At 36.1% G+C, this 16,816-nt stretch overlaps 1 protein-coding gene across 5 annotated transcripts in view; it reads right to left on the reverse strand.

The window, feature by feature from the left end:
- filip1b (filamin A interacting protein 1b) overlaps nucleotides 1–16,816 on the reverse strand; it is a 40,930-nt gene that overhangs the window by 23,799 nt on the left and 315 nt on the right. For 2 of the 5 annotated variants that reach the window (XM_058755681.1, XM_058755679.1), the window contains exon 1: nucleotides 6,424–6,891. The gene's annotated coding sequence lies outside the window, so the exon portion shown is untranslated. Of the gene's footprint in view, nucleotides 1–6,423; nucleotides 6,912–16,816 lie in introns of those variants that run through there. The other 3 variants (XM_058755677.1, XM_058755680.1, XM_058755678.1) reach the window with 3 other exon arrangements.

The raw sequence follows: 16,816 nt of genomic DNA on the forward strand, positions 1-16,816 counted from the left end.
CTTCCTGTAGTGTGAGCCGCTAAAAATATCACATATCACAAGTGCACACCAGCTATTTGTGCATGAATGCACTTAAAGTCAAAGTCAACATCAAATACAATTGAACTAGATTCACTTTCTTAACACACATTCCTGATCTGATTGAATGATCCATTAATTCACGTTATTCAAATGGCTACTGAATCTGATAAAAATGTAAATGCGCACCTTGCAGATAAAGCATGTGACAAATGCATGAAGGCATTTTAAGCTATGTTTACGTGGTCCAGTGATGTGGGCGGAAAAGAAAACAAAAACACAAACACATCTGACTATTGTAAGGAAGTGCTCAAATTCATTCAGAGCGCAAACTGTCATTCAACAAGCATGTGGGCGATGAGCCGTCCAGCGCTGGCCTGATGAGGACCACAGCCTTAATCTAATAAATGTAACCTGATGTCACCCTACATGGGAAGGAGAGAGAGAGAGAGAGAGAGAGAGAGGACAGAGAGAGGTTGAAGAGTGCATATAAAAATAGGAATCATAAACTACAGCCTAGTTTAAAACGGCACATGATGAAAACGTGGAGTTGCGTTTTAGGTGAGAGTTCAAGAGGACTTTCATACTGTACTTTATGATGGTCACGCAGTATACTACTATACTGAAATTTGCCTCTTTTCTCATCTCTGTGTCTCTCTAGCCCACTGTCCTGAATACCATGTAAGACCTCTGTCTTTACACAATCATGTATAAATGTAACAGAATGTAGCGGCTTCTGTGGAAGATGCAGGCTGTAATAAAGCAATAAGCCCCAATACGCCATGGTTTACAGTGAATTTATAACAGCTAAAGGGCGTTGTTAGGCATGACGTGGACTTATTCCATATACGTTGCAAGGTTTCACAAAATAAAACAAAAGCAAATAAAATGTAATGATATTAATAAAAACACTCTCCTGTCAAACAATGTGGCTCCTCAGAAACGATTGTGGTTGCAACAAAGTGGTTGCCGAGCAACGCACAGATGCAGAAACAAAGAGGTGTATGTTTGTAGAGTAATTTACAACAGCTTCGAACGCGGCTCAACCAATCAGAATCAAGGACAGGAACTATCTGTTTTATAATTACATTCAGTTGAATAATCATATTCAATGATAGGACAAATGATTGGACAAACGGATGGATGGAATGACAGATAGAACAATAGATACAATGGATGGACGGATAGAATGATAAATGGATTGAGCGATAGAATGGAAAATGGATGAATGGATGGATGTTGATGGAATGATAAAATGATAGATAGAACAATAGATATGATGGATGGATGGATGGATGGATGGATGGATGGATGGATGGATGGATGGATGGACGGATGGAAAAAGGGGCCTGAGGTGGGAAAAAAAAGTAAAATGTCATAAATAGACTGACAGAACGAATGATTGGACAAACAAATGGATGGATGGAAATGGAACGCTAGATAGAACAATAAATGGATGAATGAATGGATGAACTGATGAACAACTGAATGGATAGATGGATGGATGGACTGATGGATAGAAGGAAAGAACAATAGATGGATGGATGGAACAATGGAATGACAGATAGAAAAATGCATGGATGGATGGAACGAAAGGATGATAGAAAAACAGATACAATGGATGGATGGATGGCTAGGATGATACATGGATAGAATGATAGAATGCTAAATGGATGGATGGATGTAGATGAAACAACAGAATCCATAGAACAATAAATGCGATGGATGGATGGATGGATGGATGGATGGATAATGGAAGAAACAATAAAACAACGGATGGATGGATAGACCAGTAAATTAATAAAATGACAAAATGCTAAATGGGTGAATGGATGGATGGATGACGGATGAATGTAGATGGAATGATAGAATGATAGATAGAACAACAGATATGATGGACGGATGGATGGATGCAAGGAGTGTTAAAACAATGGATGGAATGACAGAATGATAGAACAAAAGATGGATAGAGGGATGGATGGATGAAACAATAGAACAGGTAAATAGAGAATCGTGAACTGAAACAATGGAATTATTTGTATATTTTGCAGTCCACTACAAAAAACAGTTCAGACAGTTAGCAAACTGTGCTGAGTTTAGTGAAAATATCTTGAACTCACCACGAGGCGTTTAGAGCAAGACATTTTGGTCTCAGGATAGGGATTTGGAAATAAACACTAAGCCAAATTTGTGCAATAGCACAAGTCAACATCATAATAATAAAAACAAAAAATCCTGAAATTGTCAGAAACAGACAGCACTGACAATGACCCCACGGTCAGCAAAGACTGCGGCAGTGATGCAATATGACGTGCCTTTTCTCAGGAATAGCTCTGCTATCTGGAACATTCTTTCCATTGCACAAACGGCTCCTTCAAAATCACCTCCTTCAGAAAGACATCTGCTGACCCAGAATGAGAAACACTCGACGTGTAATGACTTCAGTGTTCGCTTCATACACGCTTTGGGAGTCGTTTATATCACAGCGATCTCCTTTGTCCTGCACGGCTGTGATTGATGAGCAAACGTTACTGATAAGCATGTTTTCATATGGCCGTATGGTTCTGCTCCGATCGCCAGTCACAGTGGACAAATGACCAGATGAACAGATGCCTTTCTGATGGGAGGAAGACGATGTCATTTCCCGCGTACAGTAAAAATGGAGGAAATAAGTTAAAGTGATGAAACTCTCGTATCACACTAACAATATTTATAATGATACTTTACTCACCCTCAGGCCATCCAAGATGTAGATGAGTTTATTTTTTCATAGGAACAGATTTGGAAAAATTCAGCATTCCATCACTTGCTCATCAATGGATGCTCTGCAGTGAATGGGTGCCGTCAGAATGAGCGTCCAAACAGCTGATAAAAACACCACAAACGTCTGGCCAAAATACCAATCCATAATCCTTTCCTTTGAATTTAAAAACATCTCATTGATGGATCTGCTTCTTCCAAACATGCAGATATTCGCTTCACAAGACACAAGAGTGGTGTGGATTATTGTGATGTTTTTATCAGCTGTTTGGACTCTCATTTTGACGGCACCCATTCACTGCAGAGGATCCACTGGTGAGAATGCTACATTTCTCCAAATCTGTTCCCATGAAGAAACAAACTCATCTAAATCTTGCATGACCCGAGGGAGACTACATGTTCAGCTGATTTTCATTTTTTGGGTGGACTGTTCCTTCGAATGTACTCAAAACACTTTGGATTAAAGAATAAACTAAACATCAAATTAGTAATTAGTACTATGTCACAACAAATCCATCAGAAAAAAAAGATATCCATGATTTCTGCTTTGCAATAAAAGCACAAAGCCACGAACGACCCCAGATCTCTCAGCGTCTGCAGTAATGCTTTTGGCTCGCCGCCACATTTTTTTCTGACAATAGGTGTGGGCTGCAGCAGAGAGATGATCTCACCACAGAGCCTGCTTTGGCTGTAATGATATAATGTTAATTCTGTGTCCCACGACTGTGTCATTTTTAGAGACACACACCCTTCCTGAAGGAGTGAAGACTGACGCTATACAGCCTTGAGTACTAACAGGTGAAGAGTTTAACATTTTATACATGCCCAATGTCTCAGCTCATACCCAACAACTTCTTTAAAAACAAACACACTTCCCTATTTTAGAATGGACTGCTTGCAGACTTGTTCTTACATGCCATTAAGAAGCCGATTCCTATGGACATAAAACGTGACTACTATATCACTATATCAACTAACTTACCCTTACTTAAAAAAACACTGTGGAAGTACCATGGTAAAGTGATGATAACCAAAGGATTACACTACCGTTCAAAAAATTATTTTTTCAAGATTTTAGAAGAAGCCTCTTTTGCTCAACAAAGGCTATATTTATTCAATCAAAAATACAGTAAAAACAGTAATATTGTGAAATATTTTAAATAACCATGTTCTGTTTGAATATATTTTAAAATGTAATTTATTCCTGTGATCAAAGCTGAATTTCCAGCATCATTACTACAGTCTTCAGTGTCACATGATCCTTCAGAAATCATTCTAATATGCCGATTTGCTGCTCAAGAAACATTTCTGATTATTATCAATGTTGAAAACAGCTGTGCTGCTTCATGGTTTTTTGGAAATCATGATAATTTTTTTTTTAATTTTTTTTTTATGAAAGCAAAGTTTTTTGATGAAAAGAACAGCATTTATTTGAAACAAATCTTTTTCTTAACATTATAATTGTCTTTACTGTCACTTTTGATCAAATTAATGCGTCCTTGATAAATAAAAGTACCAATTTTCTTTAAAAGTTTAAAAATCTTCAACTTTTGAACAGTAGTTTATCATATTTTGATTGTACTCAAAGAAACAGCAAATAATACCATGGTACAGTACAAGCCCAAACACATTGTGATACCATTTTACTCTGATGCATACTATGGTACCATATTCATGTAGCAGGTTTTTACCATATGCATTGGTACATATGCACACATACTTTTATTAGACTTCAAAAATACTATGGTACTACCATGGTACTTTAACATATGCTATAGAAACAAACTATATCATATTCAAATACCCTGCTACTACCATGTTCTAAAACCATAGTACTTTGATATACTATAGTACTGAATGATTCATATTCCATGCATTTACAGAGTTCTCCAAGTACTTTAACAAATACCTTAGCATGTACTTTTTCGCAAGCGCATGTTTTAGTGAACTCAATCAACATTTAGAACCTACATGCTTTTTGTTAAAAATAAACTAAACACATTTCAATTAACTAAACAAACCATAAACAAATGGACTCTGTTTTGTTGTCATGACGACGGCACGGCCCGACGGTACGAGCACGAGCTTGTTGTTGTTTCTCACACGGTGGTGCAGAATTGAAGCGCTGATGTCATGCACCGTGTCTTATCTCTGCGCGTCAGGTCATTAGCTCAGACGCTAACTGTGGCCCACGATTCAACACTGGGCAGCTCATTCCTGCGGGCATGTAAGAAATCAGGCACGTTTGTTTTCACAAACCGCTGCCACACCATTTCAAGTGTCCATAAACGTGAACCATGGTATTGCGTGGTGCCTCCACATTATGACAGCTCATTATTTGCAAAATGCATTGCGAGTCTAAACACAGGCATCTCTTCTCTTTCTGCTCACCCACATGTGGACTTCCTCCACAAACCTGAAATGTTTAGACAGAGCCTAAAGTCCAGAGAGAATATTGAGTCACACAGGCTGATTTAAGACATCATCTCTGTCACTGACGACTTCAAAGCGCTGTAGCGCTGCCAACCTGCTCCCGTGGGCCCGTGTCAGAGGAACTCCTTCAGTAGGAAATGGAATCGCTAAGTGCAATCTGATGAAGCGCTTCCTGAAAGCTGCCCTTACTCACAATGAAGTCAGAGACAAGCAAATTTCTCAGTTGCATTGTCACCATGCACATAAACACAAATAAAACTAGATACTTCCTGCAAAAGTAACTCGTGAGTGGCTGGAGCAATATGGTTGGTAAAGTGGTTTTTTATTTGTTTTATCTATTTGCCAGGTGAGTTTTACTAGACCAAGTTAAACAATCCCTCCCTCAAGTCTTTATATATGGTTTGAGTCCCTCCTTCAATGTAAATCTGAAGTATTTTTTAAATCCAAAAATCATTAAAAAAAAAAAAAAAATCATAAATCATAAATCAACATGGCAAAAGGGATTTCATCACACTATATGGGGTAAGTCGGTACAAAAAGAACATGTTATAAGCTTCTCAGCTAAACTGAAACAGTAAAAAGCAAATATCAAAATAATGAACAAAAAAGAAAAAAGTGAAAATGTACAAAAAAACATACAGAAATAAAGTATCACATAACTGTAAATTATATATATATCTATATATATATAGTATATACACATTTACATTTACTCTTTTATCCAAAGCAACTTATAAATGAGGACAATGGAAGCAATCAAAATCAACAAAAGAGCAATGATATGCAAGTGCTATGACAAGTCTCAGTTAGCTTAACGCAGTACACGTAGTGAGTTTTTTCTTTAAATGATATAATAAATAAAAAGAAAACAGATAGAATAGAAAAAGAATAGAGCAAGCTAGTTTTAGAGGCCTTTTTTTACTTTATATATATAGTTTATCATTTGCAATTTACGTTTATATATATTTTTATATATTTGATTACACATATATATATATATATATATATATATATATATATATACACACACACACACACACACACACACCCATATATATTAAATACACAAACACATAAATAACTATGTACATATACAATATAGCAACAGGTTTACAAAAACCACCACTCAATTGTTCCATTAAAAGCATAATAACCATTCATATACTGATGATAAAAACTGAAAGTGACATTTTTTAGAAGTACACAACATACCTTTTTGATATGGTCCCAAGCTACAGGTATCCGTTCACAGATGACTTTGTGTCAAAGTCAGCGAAGACTTCAAAAACGTGTCAAAAGAAACGTCCACTTTAATGTCCATCTGTTCCTGGAATAAACCATCACAAAGACGCTCCTTCTTGTGGTCCGGTCTTTAGGTTGTCTTCTGTTCCTACAGAGACTGTCCGAGCACTAGCAGTCTGTGAGAACTGTATTGTCCTCTATCCAAGTCTGAGCGAGCAGAATGACTGAGAAAAGAGAGAGAGAAAGAATGACCAATAAGAAGGGAGGCAGAGATGGCCAGATCTGGTTGATATGAATCCGGCTCACTTCTTTTGCCTATTCAACGTCCTGGATGAAGGAAAGACGGTACGCAGAGACAGTTTAGAGCGTCTGGAGAGACCCCTCACTCCTTTATGTCCTGACCCGTGAAGCACTGTGTTGACTAAGAGCTAATTTTAACTCATGCGCTCAGTCTCTCGTAGCGTTTAGCAGCTGAGGGGGTTGAAACAGACGTCTGTGAACCCTGCTGACAGCTGGACCATGGTATTCCGCCAAATGAGGAAAAGACTGTCATAACTACCCAAGCAGTTGCTGGGATAGAAATGAACTTTCTGTGTCAGGTAGATCAAACATTGGCGGCTGAAGGGAAAACAGTGTAGGGACAAAAACTAATATTTGAGAGCATATCAGAGTGAATCTGTCAAGAACATATCCAGGTCACATTTCACCCCATCTTTTGTAACATTATAAATGTCTTCACTGTCACTTTTCAATGTAATGCATCCTTGCTGAATAAAAGTATTAACTTCTTTCAAAAACAAGCCTTACTGACTGTAACTCCCAACAAAATTATATATACAGTGCCTTGCGAAAGTATTCATACCCCTTCCTTTTTTCCACGTTTTTTTATGTTGCTGCCTTATGTTAAACTGCTTTAAATTACATTTCCACATCAATCTGCACTCCATACACCATAATAGTAAAGCAAAAAACTGGTTTTTAACATCTTTGCAAATTTATTAAAAATAAAAACTTAAATGATTCCATTGCATAGGTATTCATACCCTTTTGTGGGACAATTGAATTTTAGCTCAGGAGCATTTATATTGCTTGTAGATGTTACTACACTTCGAGTGAAGTTAACCTGTGGCAAATTCAATTGAATGGGTATGATATGGAAAGGCACACACATCTTAATAAAAAGTCTAACAGCTGATAATGCATATCAGAGCAAAAACCAAGCCCTGAGGTCAAAAGAACTGCCTGTATAGAGCTCAGAAACAGGTTGGCGTCAAGCCACACATCTGGGGAAGAGCTCAGGAAAAAAAAAAATCTACTTCATTGAAGGGTCACAGAAGCATGTAGTCTCTGTTACCCTTAATGGAAGACGTCTGGAACAACCAGGACTCTTCCTAGAGCTGGCCTTCTGGCCAAACTGAGCAATTGATGGAGAAGGGCTTTGGTTAGAGAGGTGACCAAGAACCAGATGGTCACTCTAGTTGAGCTCCATGATCATATGTGGAGATAGGAGAAACCTACAGAAGGACAAACATCACTGCAACACTCCACCAATGTGGGCTTTATGGCGGTGTGGCAAGATTTAATCCTCTCCTCAGTGAAGACACATGAAAACACACTTGGAATTTGCAAAAAAAGGCACCTAAAGGACCCTCAGACTGTGAAAAACAAGATTCTCTGGTCTGATGAACCTCAATTCCAAGCATCATGTTTGAAGGAAACCAGGCTCTGCTCATCACCTGAAGAGTATCATCCCAAAAGTAAAGTGTGCTGGAAGCAGCCTCATGCTGTGGAGCTGTTTTTCAGCGGCAGGGACTGAGGGACTCGTCAGAGTAGAAGAAAAGCCCAATGCACCAAATTATAGAGATAGCCTTAATGATAACCTAGTCCAGAGCATTCAGAACCTCAGACTGGGCAGAAGGTTCACCTTCCAACAGGACAATGACCCTAAGCACACAGCAAGAGTGGCTTATAGACAACTCCGTGAATGTCCTTGAGTGGCTCAGCCAGAGCCTGGGATTGAACTTAATCAAATATTTCTGAAGAAACCTGAAAATGTGCGTCTGCCCCCATCCAAACTGACAGAGCTTGAGAGGTGAAGAGGTGAGGAGAAGAATAGCAGATAATTGGCTAAATATTTAGTTAAGGGTGTTAATACTTATGCAATGTACTTATTTCAGTTTTTTTATTTTTAATAAATTTACGAAGTTGTGACAAATCTGTTTTTGCTTTGTCAATATGGGGTATGGAGTGTAGATTGAAAAAATGAAAGAAAAAAAAAATGAAGAGGTATGAATACGGTCACAAGGCACTATATATATATATATATATATACACACACACACACACAGTGGGGCAAAAAAGTATTTAGTCAGCCACCAATTGTGTAAGTTCTCCCACTTAAAAAGATGAGAGAGGCCTGTAATTTTCATCATAGGTATACCTCAACTATGAGAGACAAAATGAGAAAAAAAAAAATCCAGAAAATCACATTGTAGGATTTTTAAAGAATTTATTTGCAAATTATGGTGGAAAATAAGTATTTGGTCAATAACAAAATTTCATCTCAATACTTTGTTATATACCCTTTGTTGGCAATGACAGAGGTCAAACGTTTTCTGTAAGTCTTCACAAGGTTTTCACACACTGTTGCTGGTATTTTGGCCCATTCCTCCATGCAGATCTCCTCTAGAGCAGTAATGTTTTGGGGCTGTCGCTGGGCAACACGGACTTTCAACTCCCTCCAAAGATTTTCGATGGGGTTGAGATCTGGAGACTGGCTATGCCACTCCAGGACCTTGAAATGCTTCTTACGAAGCCACTCCGTTGCCCGGGCGGTGTGTTTGGGATCATTGTCATGCTGAAAGACCCAGCCACGTTTCATCTTCAATGCCCTTGCTGATGGAAGGAGGTTTTCACTCAAAATCTCATGATACATGGCCCCATTCATTCTTTCGTTTACACGGATCAGTCGTCCTGGTCCCTTTGCAGAAAATCAGCCCCAAAGCATGATGTTTCCACCCCCGTGCTTCACAGTAGGTATGGTGTTCTTTGGATGCAACTCAGCATTCTTTCTCCTCCAAACACGACAAGTTGAGTTTTTACCAAAAGTTCTATTTTGGTTTCATCTGACCATATGACATTCTCCCAATCCTCTTCTGGATCATCCAAATGCTCTCTAGCAAACTTCAGACGGGCGGACATGTACTGGCTTAAGCAGGGGACACGTCTGGCACTGCAGGATTTGAGTCCCTGGCGCAGTGTGTTACTGATGGTAGCCTTTGTTACTTTGGTCCCAGCTCTCTGCAGGTCATTCACTAGGTCCCCGTGTGGTTCTGGGATTTTTGCTCACAGTTCTTGTGATCATTTTGACCCCACGGGTGAGATCTTGTGTGGAGCCCCAGATCGAGGGAGATTATCAGTGGTCTTGTATGTCTTCCATTTTCTAATAATTGCTCCCACAGTTGATTTCTTCACACCAAGCTGCTTACCTATTGCAGATTCAGCCTTCTCAGCCTGGTGCAGGTCTACAATTTTGTTTCTGGTGTCCTTTGACAGCTCTTTGGTCTTAGCCATGGTGGAGTTTGGAGTTGGACTGTTTGAGGTTGTGGACAGGTGTCTTTTATACTGATAACGAGTTCAAACAGATGCCATTAATACAGGTAACGAGTGGAGGACAGAGGAGCCTTTTAAAGAAGACGTTACAGGTCTGTGAGAGCCAGAAATCTTGCTTGTTTGTAGGTGACCAAATACTTATTTTCCACCATAATTTGCAAATAAATTCTTTAAAAATCCTACAATGTGATTTTCTGGATTTTTTTTTTCTCATTTTGTCTCTCATAGTTGAGGTATACCTATGATGAAAATTACAGGCCTCTCTCATCTTTTTAAGTGGGAGAACTTGCACAATTGGTGGCTGACTAAATACTTTTTGCCCCACTGTATATATATATATATATATATATATATATACACATACATACATACATATATATATATATATATATATATATATATATATATATATATATATATATATATATATATATATATATATATATATATATATTAGTGCTGTCAATGATTAATCCAAAATAAAAGTTTTTGTTTACATAATATGTGTGTGTACTGTATTATATTTATTATGTATATAAAAGCACACACATAAAGTATATATTTTGAAAATATTTACATGTATATATTTATATTCATATAATTTATATTATCTATAAATATATATATATATTATATAAACATAACAGATGTTTCTAAAATATATACATGCATGTGTTTGTATTTATATATACATAATTAATATACCCAGTACACACACATATATTATGTGAACAAAAACTTTTATTTTGGGTGTGATTAATCGCGATTAATCGTTTGACAGCACTTATATAATATATATGATCAAAGAAGGCTGTGAAAATAAGTCTGCATTGTTTATCCATTTGATCTTTCATTTACAAATTTAAAAAAAGTCTAACCTTTAATTTAAGTTAAAAAAAAAAGTGGGGGAAAATCACATTAGGAAATAAATATTTTTCTCTAGTACACAATGGCCACAATTATAGGTACCTCTAGAAATTCTTATGATTAAAATATCTAATATGAAGTATATTCCTATTCATATTTGTATTTTTTATCACACCAGGGTGACTAGGAACATGAAGTTGTCCAGCCTTGGCTTCCTGTTTCACAGAAATATAAATATGAGGAACACAAAGGCAAAATTTCCTTGATCATTGATCACAAGAAGTAAAACCAAAGAATATTCTAATGTGCAGCAAAAGATTGTTGAACTTCACAAATTAAGAAAGTGGCTGTAAGAAAAGAGCTAAAGCATTAAAAATCCCCATTTCCACCATCAGGGCAATAATTAAGAGGGTCCAATCAACTAAAGATATTACAAATCTGCCTGGAAGAGAACGTGTGTCTATATCGTCCTAATGCACGGTGAGAAGGAGAGTCTGAGTGGTTAAATACTCTCCAAGGACCACAGCTGGAGAATTGCAGAGATTAGTTGAATCTTGGGGTCAGAAACCTAAAAAACAAACAAACAAACAAACAAAAAACAGCCTCTATATCACGTTTTTCCGGGGGGGGGGGGAACAACCTTCCAACAGGACAATGATCTTCCAACAGGACAATGATCTATAAACAAACATCAAAACCAAAACAAAAATGGGTCACTGAGCACAAAACCAAGCTTCTGCTGGCCATTCCAGTCCTCTGACCTGAACCCTGTAGAAAATGAGTGAACTGAAGAGAAGAAGCAGCAACATGGAGCTGTGAATCTAAAGGGTCTGGAGTGATTCTGGATGAAGGAATGGTCTCTGATCTCTTGTCAGGTGTCTCTAACCTCATCAGGCATTACAGGTGAAGATTCAGAGCTGTTATCTTGGCAAAAGGAGGTTGCAAAAAGTATTGAATAAAAGGCTATGATTAATTGTGGCCAATGTGTATTAGAGAAAAACATTTATTTCATAATGATATTTCTCTCCCATTTTAAATTCTTATTCTCCAATGAAAGGTTTGATTTTTGTAAATTTTTAAAACAAAAGATCAAAAGGATTAATGATACACATTTATTTTCACAGCCGCCTTTGATCATATTTACCATTGGGAATGAATAATTTTGAGCACAACTATATATATATATATATATATATATATATATATACATACATACATACACACACACACACACACACACACTAAAATACATTTTGCATACATACATGTGCATAAAACAAAATTTGCCTCCTTATTCTTATTACTACAATGCAAAAATAAAATATGATTTGTAAAATATTCATACATCCTGAAAACTGAAAATAGTAAATGCATCTTAATGCATATTTATGGTAAACTGTTCATGCATATAGCTTAATTCATGCACTGCTTTTAATTAATTCATGCCAATGTAAATAAAAAAACCTAATATAATCTTATACTATAATTTTTTAAAATATTTATTAGTATTTATGTATTAGGATCACCATTGGAAATTCCAAAATGTCCAATAAAATATCCTGATGCTATCCTGATGATTACAGGAATCAGAATGAGATTTATGATTTATGATTATAAGAATTTAGGAAGCCCTGATCTTAAAATAGGTATCATTCCATTAAAATGTAAATTTTTCATTTAGTTTTTCTTCTGATTTGGGAGTAAACTGTGACCATTCCAATACATGTTTTTTGTGAGATTCACTCCCTAAGCATGTGAACAAAATAAAAATAATCAAACATCTTTGACTACATAAAGTCTGCAGAATTAAGACACAGTTATTGCCTTTTTTTGGTAAAGTCTTGCAAAAGTGCCACAAGCGTGACAGCATGTCATGACAAACACTGACACAGAAGTGTCAGAAATGTCACACAGTCATTTGAGCAGGCTTGTGTTTACAGCCCTGTTTATAACACTTGATGTCTTGCTTATGGTAACATGATAACACTATGCTATTCTTCATAGAACCATGCAAATAACGAACGGTATTTTGACAGCAATGTACATAACAAATGGTACATGAGTAATCATTCATAATTAAAAAAAAAAAAAAAAAAGGTATTACATCTGTAACTCATTGCCATCACAGTACTTTTCTGTAAGTAAATGTACAGAAATCTGAGTGAACTGTGATGCATAGAAGAGTGTGTTACCTGAATGAACTGTCAAGAAATGTCCAGAAAAAATGCAATATATTACAACCATGCACATCATCACGCACAGATGTAAATCTGTCAATCTTGGTCACATGAATGCTGTTTTTCTGTCAATCTACAACACAAGACATCATAAACAATAACACAATGCTAGTTTGCATCATCTTCAGCCCTGACTGTGGGCAGCACTGAAGCATTCCTGCATATTATTTCATTTTACAGAGTTATAATATGTAGATTAATGTACAGCAGTGAAACAGAACAGTCATTCATGAGATACAGAGCTCATTTGGACAGAGATTTCATTGTCATTTGGTTGACCATTTAGAGTTAACAGTGTAAAACAGCGCACTCTGCCGGCTGCTCTGACAAACAAAATACAAAAAGGTTGTGTTTTTTTTATTTTGGAGTTATCAAATATCTAAGGGGTAGGTTTGATTTTGGCATTTTTGGGGACACAACAGCAGACATACATAATTTCACATACATAAGCAAAAATCTGGCTCTTTTCTTTATTCAGAGCTGATCTAGACCAGTATATGGAAACTATCCAAAGTTCTTTTAATCCTATCAAAACTGTATCTCTATATTCATCCTTTGTGTCCTCTTAAGATGTAAATTTCTTACTTTTTTAACCTGGCAACACATCCCTTACAACAATTAACCATGGTTTTACACACACACAAAAAGAAGAAAGTTCTGATCTGAATCAAGAGATTCACGAACCCGCTCCGAAGTTCCAATGATTCATGATCCGTGCTCCAAAGTTCCGATCTGAATCAAAAGATTCACGAACCCGCTCCGAAGTCCCAATCTGAATCAAATGATTCGTGATATGGGCTCTGAAATCCCGATCTAAAACTAATTATTTGCAATACCCATTCTGAAGTTCAGATATTAATAAAAAGATTAGTGAACCCGCTCCCAAGTCCCGATCTAAATCAAACCATTCGCGATACGAGCTCCGAAGTTCTGACCTGAATCAAAAGAATCACAAACCCGCTCCAAAGTTCCAATCTAAATTAAATGATTCGCAATCCGTGCTCCGAAGTTCTGACCTGAATCAAAAGAATCACAAACCTGCTCCAGAGTCCTGATCAGAATCAAATGATTCGTGATACAGACTCTGAAATCCCGATCTAAAACAAATGATTCATGACACCCTTTCCGAAGTCCAGATCTCAATAATGATTCGCGAACCATCATTTTAGATCGGGACTTAGAATCGCGTATCACAAATCTAATTTGTGAAATGATTTGCAAACCCGTTCCAAAGTTCTGATCTAGGTCAGGGTATATTCTGGCAAACTGTTTACCAATCACGTTTCGCAATCGGCAAAGCAAACTGTGGTACACGCCACTACCAACACACAATGGGTAACTCGCAAAGCACAATCTGTTTTCCCAGCACGATACCATAGAAAGTACGAGGTTTGAGAAGTAAAAGGCGGGGCAACAGTTAAAAAAAATACCACTGTAAAAATTAATCAAAAGATCTGAATCAAATCTAATTTAACATTAACATTTAAGAATTTAACATTAAGGATGACATACATATTGAGGCCTATTATGAATTTCTGTATAAATGGTTAAAAACCTGTTTTTTAACTGTTAATTTCTGACACTGATAGAATCATCTCTGGTTTTATTTCTAGTTGTGACACAAAGTAAATTCATGAGATAAACAAATATTTCCCGCTTCTCGAGTAGGTTGCAGAATTTATGCTGCCTAGGTACGGTTAATCTGGCTGTTTGATGAAGAGAAAGAGATAAAATGTAGTAAATAAAACTCATTAAGAATCCGTAGAAGCAGAGGACTATTATTATGTTTTTATTTTAATTTTTTATTTTTTTAGAACTATTTTTATGTTGTAATGTTTGGTTGACCAAAGGGTCGTTTCATTCCCACCCACATGTAGAGATCCAATATTCAAGCTGTTTATTCTCCCTGAACGTAAAAACAAATTCTTGATTTTTCTTTTTGTTTGAACAAATGAAAAACGAAAAAAAATTTGCCTTATTTTCATTTTTCAGATTTCAAAATTAAATTACGATTAGCTTATATAAACGATTGGGATGATACCCTGATTGTATCCCGATTCATCACTATAGACTACAATCTTCTTTATTCATTTATTTTATGTGAGAATAAAGAATCAAAACATTCTGCTGGCAGAATTTGGAAGAATATGAATCACTATAGAACTTAGCACAAAAATCTGCAATTATCTTAAAGCCATCTATCAATACATAGTTGCTGAATAGAATTTTTAACTCGCTACCTTTCCGACCTAAAGAAACAGGCAGAATTCTGATCACCCTACTCTGGACAATTCCGACGAAATCTGATAAAGGCATGGATTTACAGTAGGCTACTACATGTATTTTAACTTCAACCCTAATTCTACAGTAGTTGTCATCAGTAATCGATAACTGAAGAACGGCACAAAGCAGTAGATCAGCTGATGCTAAGGATTAGACATAGCACGAGGAATATATTAATTTGTTTTATTTGTACAGATTGCATTGTAACTGTAAAAATTATGTAAATATGTAACTTCACATAGTTTTGTAGCCTACATATCTGATTACATGTGCACTGGAACTTAATAATATGTAAATAAGTGTAAGTGTGTATTGCTACTATAGAGAGCTTAAATTTCAAAGTACAGCTGTGCAATAAAGGTGTTCTATTCTGTAAATTCAGTATAATGAAAGTGTGTAATATATTTAACTGATACAGTAATTGTCAGGTAAAATACAATTACAAACATTATTACAGTATGTCAACCATTGTCTTTTTAATTACATTGTTACGTTTAAAATTGTTGTATTGCAAAACAAAATATATTTTACATGCAATAATGCACATGCATCTTCAAGAAACGTCTAAAACACATCTCTTTATTTGACCCTTGAACTCTAGCACTCTCTATTCTAATTCTATTTTATCTATTTTTCTTTAAAAAAAACAAACAAACACTTGACCCTCTATCACTTGCACTCGTTTTCTAACTGCTTGTAGTTCTTTAAACAAAACTCTAACACCAGCTTTCTTTTTTATTCTATCTACTTGTTTTCTTTGTTTGTGTTTGTGTTTGTTTGTGTGTGTGTGTGTGTGTGTGTGTGTGTGTGTGTCTGTGTGTGTATGGAGGTGTGTTGTATATATATATATATATATATATATATATATATGTGACCCTGGACCACAAAACCAGTCTTAAGTCGCTGGGGTATATTTGTAGCAATAGCCAAAAATACACTATATGGGTCAAAATTATAGATTTTTCTTTTATGCCAAAAATCATTAGTGTATTATGTAAAGATCATATTCCATGAACTTATTTTGTAAATTTACTACTGTAAATATATCAAAACGTCATTTTGATTAGTAATATGCATTGCTAAGAATTCATTTGGACAACTTTAAAGGCGATTTTCTCAATATTTTGCACCCTCAGATTCCAGATTTTCAAATAGTTGTATCTCAGCCAAATATTGTCCTATCATAACAAACCATACATCAATGGAAAGCTTATTTATTCAGCTTTCAAATGGTGTATAAATCTCAATTTCGAAAAATTGACACTTAAGACTGGTTTTGTGGTCCAGGGTCACACATATATATGTGATATGTGTTTTTTAAAAATGTTCCCCCGCCTTTTACTTCTCAAACCTGGTACTTTCTA

The sequence above is a fragment of the Onychostoma macrolepis genome, chromosome 20 (assembly GCF_012432095.1).
Source record: "Onychostoma macrolepis isolate SWU-2019 chromosome 20, ASM1243209v1, whole genome shotgun sequence".
In the NCBI taxonomy this organism is placed as follows: domain Eukaryota; kingdom Metazoa; phylum Chordata; class Actinopteri; order Cypriniformes; family Cyprinidae; genus Onychostoma; species Onychostoma macrolepis.